This window comes from Nycticebus coucang, chromosome 3, assembly GCF_027406575.1.
Source record: "Nycticebus coucang isolate mNycCou1 chromosome 3, mNycCou1.pri, whole genome shotgun sequence".
Lineage (NCBI taxonomy): Eukaryota > Metazoa > Chordata > Mammalia > Primates > Lorisidae > Nycticebus > Nycticebus coucang.
In genome coordinates, this window is record NC_069782.1 from 27,844,709 (window position 1) to 27,849,464 (window position 4,756).

Below are 4,756 nucleotides of genomic sequence, written 5' to 3' on the forward strand. Positions count from 1 at the left end.
CGTTTTAGGACTGTTTGTTATCTAATGATCCTGTGAGTCAGGATTTAGGGCAAATCTCAGCTGCATGGTTCCTCTGTGAGCCAGAGTCACTCAATTACATTAGGCTAGTGGCAGAACTGTGGGGTGGTTCTCATTACATGTCAACTTGGTTGGACCAAGTTGACATGTACCCAGATATTTTGTCATACATTATCCTGATGTTTCTGTGAGGGTGTTTTTTGACAAGATCAATATTTAAATTAGTAAACTCTGAGCAAAGCAGATTGCCTTTCATATTGTGGGTAGGCCTCAGTCAGTTGAAGGCCCAAATAGAATAAAAAACTGAGCTTTTGGAAGAAGCAGGAATTCTCTAGGAGCTAATATTCTCCAGCCTGCTGGTGGCAACCCTGCAGACTTCAGATGTACCAGTCTCCATAATCACATGAACTAAGACCCCAAGTCCCCTGCTCCCCTGATATATATAATCTCCTGTTGGTTCTGTTTCTTTGGAGAACCCTTACTAGTATAGGCCATGAAGATTTTACCTACGTGTCTGGTACCTTGTTGCTCCTTTAGTGGTCACTGTCTCTTCACATGGCTAGCTTGGACTTCCTCACAGCATGGCAGTCCCAGGGTAGACTAATCACGTGGCAGCTGGGCTTTAAGAAAAGTGAAAGCTGCTAGTCCTCTTAAACCTTGAGCTTTGAATCTCAGAATATCTCTTCTACTGTAAACTTTTGGTTGAATAGTCAACTACCAGCCCAGATTCAAGGTGAGGATAAAGAGACTCCACCTTTTAATGAAAGGATTGACAAAGTCTTCATTGCAAAATACACGAGGGATGGCAGATGTTGTTACATTCATTTTTGGAAACAATCTGCCACAGGCAGGGACCCTGTTTTGTTCCTAATATATCTCCCAAACTCTTAGAGTTGTTGAGAATATTAAATGCACCAGTGCATACAAAGAACAGAGCACAATGAAGACATCTTGAATGAATGTATGTTTGTATTTATGCACCTATGAGCACATGCACATATGTACGGAAAACATGCCCAGCGTGTATGATCCCAACTTCAAAGACCAATCGTGTCTTCGTGGACCCATAGGTGACCCCAAATCATTTCTATATCTCCTATTTCACTCATTGATAGTCCTCTGAAAATAAGATAGGGCTAGAGCTAAGAGCTTGTGCTTTGGAGTCAGACTGTCGGGCTCCAGTTTCAGACTCTACTACTTAAAATCTGTGGGATCTTGGATAAGTTGTTTCCATGTTCTCACCTCTAAGAAGCTCACCTCTCACTTAGAACACCCACCTCTTAGGATTGTTGGCTGCCTTACTTGTGCAAGTGAGATGAAACAAGTCAAGGGTCCAGGCTTAGCAACATATTAGTCACTTCATTAGAAAGTTCATTATGAATGATTATGAATGTTATTAGACTAGTACTTCTGTTTACATACTGCCTGCTACAGTAGGGAGTCTTCCCAATCTCATTCCTAAAGTCATTGTACATACGGACAATGGGAAATTGAAGCTAAATGTACTTTATTTACAAAATATTAATTATAAATGTTTATAAAATATTTACAAAATATTCTCTATGTGTTAGCCACCTGTTTGTAGATGAATAAGAGTTAGTGTGGCTCCACATTATCGTTTCCCCTGACAGCTCTTGGTAATATAAGAAGCTGCCTGCTGCAGCGTCTCCTCCACTCCCATTCCCCATGGCCTGCCTCCTGGGGTTGATTTTTAAACCATCTATATTAAAGCAATACAGGGTCATAAGGCAAGAAGTGTGCTAGAGGTCTGATGTCTATAGAACTATAGATACAACTAAAAGTTAACTAGCCATTGTTTCCTGGCTAGCCCTCCCATAACTACTTACTGCTCATGAGTCCTGGTTATCATAGGCTTAGTAACTTTCCTAAGCACTTTTATAGATAACACCACTAATATAAAGCTAAGGCTGATCTTTGAGATTTTTGGCAGTCTCTGGAGTGGACCAGCTGATACCAACCAGACCCAAAAGGTCCCACGACCCTTTAACCTGGAACTATCTCAGTGCAAGAAGACAATTTCTGCTTCCCAACCCTGTGAGTTCATTCCAAGCCAATCAGCAACAGCAGTTCCCTAGCCTCCTGCCCACCTAACTATCCTAGCACTTTGGGAGGCTGAGGCAGGTGGATTACCTGATCTCAAGAGTTCAAGACCAGCCTGAGCAATAGAAAATAGAAAAACTGAGTCGAGAGGATCACTTGAGCCCAAGAATTTGAGGTTGCTGTGACTACTGCAATCTCTCCTGTCTCAAAGTATTGGCTCCCTTCTGTGCAGTGGGCAATAAAATCTGATTGGGCAGTAACACTTTCTTTTTTTGTTTGTTGGGACAGAGTCTTACTCTGTCATCCTGGGTAGAGTGCCGTGGCATCACAGCTCACAGCAACCTCAAATTCTTGGGCTCAAGTGATCCTCTCGACTCAGTTTTTCTATTTTCTATTGCTCAGGTTGGTCTTGAACTCTTGAGATCAGGTAATCCACCTGCCTCAGCCTCCCAGAGTGCTAGGATTAAAGGTGTGAACCACTGCGTCTGGCCGAGTAACACTTTCACGTAGACACTGTTTGGTGGCAGCGGCTAACTATTGGCCAGGACCTTAATGGGGCCATTTCACAAAGCTTATGTGTCATGGATGGCTCTGCCAACTGTCTAAGAAGCATGATGTATTGCTGGAAGTTGGTCTGGTCCGCTGGTAAGCAGGTTGCCTGCTGTCCTGAGCTATAAGCATTCAGTTCTTCTGGAATGTTGGTGTTACAGTCTATCTTTCAGGAGTCCCAAGGCATTCTTGATTCCTGGATTAGGTACTGAAGTGAAGGTGAGAATTTTGGCTTTGGCTTTGGCTTGAATTCTGTACACCTGGGTTTTGTTGGCTCTTATCTCTCATTATGCCATATAAAGGTTCTGTCAGCTATTTGTTGTTCCTATATTTATTTCTTTATCTAGATTATGAAGAGCTAGAAGGTTTTCGCAACTCATTATTTGATTTATGGCAATTAGCTCCCAGATTCTTATATTCACCAGGGTTAGGACTGTTAAGTCATTAATATACAGAGAGTTACCTACTCTTTGGAATGAAGGATGGTGTTTGGTGGCAGGACTGCCATGTATGGTTGTTCAGGTTGTCCACTGCACAAGGGTGCCCAGCCAAGTGGAGTGATATAGGCTAAAATTCAGCCAATGCTTGGCTCACTAAGACATCCACCCTGGCTCAGATTGAAAGAGCACTATTTTCTAATTTCCATAAACTCATGATATGTATGTGCAGCAGCCCTTGCTTGGTAAATGTTGAAGGGTTTACCCTATACGGAATATAGATAATGATGTTGGCATTTAGAAGCTGATCTTCAGCAGGCTTACTCTCAAGAGGAGACATTTGCTATGAAACAGCTCAAGGCAGAGCCATCAAGACTTCTTTCTCTCTTTCAACTTCCCTGTCAATACATCCCTGGAATGCCTACATAGCATGCATTTATCCAAGTCTGCACCAGAATGAGTCTCAATCTCTATACCATAAATACTTCTGAGTGGACTTGAAGGACAAGTGTCTTATCTGATTTTAAGAAATCTAAGCCTGTGAAACTCTCTGTCCTTCTTCAGGAACTGGGGGTTTGCCAGGGGTCAGGATGTCAAAACCAGGAATAGGCAACTCAGATGCCTAGTGCTGCTCTTCCTGAAAGATGGCTGCTCAGTCCAAGAAATGACAGAGTAACCCTTGCCGTTGTGGCCTGCTGTGCCCTCCTTTTCATAGAGTTGTGAATTCTTTCATTTATGCAATAGATATTTATGGGAGGAGGTAGTCCAGTCTAGAATTGTGTAACCTGAGTTCAAATATATGCTCCATCACTTGATAGCTGATGAACTCTGGGCAAGTTATTTAACTTTTTCTGTGCCTTAGTTTCTTCATCTGTAAAATGATGATAAAATCTTCTCTACCTCACAAGGTTGGTGTGATGACTAAATGAGTTAGTTTGTGTAAATTGTGCCTGACACAGTCTAAGTCCTCACCAGCTGTCAGCTCTTATTTACATAGCACCCACATGAGCCAGGCATGGGGCAATCACTGCGACCATCACAGGCAGCTGGGTTCTATGTTCCAGGCCTTCCGGAAACTTAACTATCTATTGATAGTAGTGCCCATGAGGTGCGTAGCTCTATCACTACAATGTAGGACAGTACCTCAGTTTCTCAAGCTTTAGTGAGTGTAAGAAGTGCTTGTGTTAGCGAATTAAAACTGTAATGAGATTCTGCTTTCCATCCACAAAGATGGCTGTAACCAAAATCCAGACAAGAACAAGTGTTGGTGAGGATGTGGAGAAATTGGAACCCCCATCTACGGCTGGTGGGAATGTAAAACAGTCCATCTGCTATGGAAAATAATCTGGCAGTTGCTCAAAAAATTCAACACCAAGTTACCATATGACCCAGCAATTCCACTCATAGGCATGTAACCAAGAGGAATAAAAACATATACCCACACAACAACTTGTACACAAATTTTCATAACAGCATCATTCATCACAGTCAGCAACAGAAACAACACTAATATACACCAAGTAATAAATGAAAATTCATCCAAATTATAGTCCACTGTATAATTTGGATGAAAAATGCTAACACTGTGGAATAAAACTGGGATGTGATACACCTTTTGGGGGCAGGACACATACGTAGGAGGGTCCTTATCTAACAAAAGCAATTGATGTGACCTGCTTCTATGTACCCTC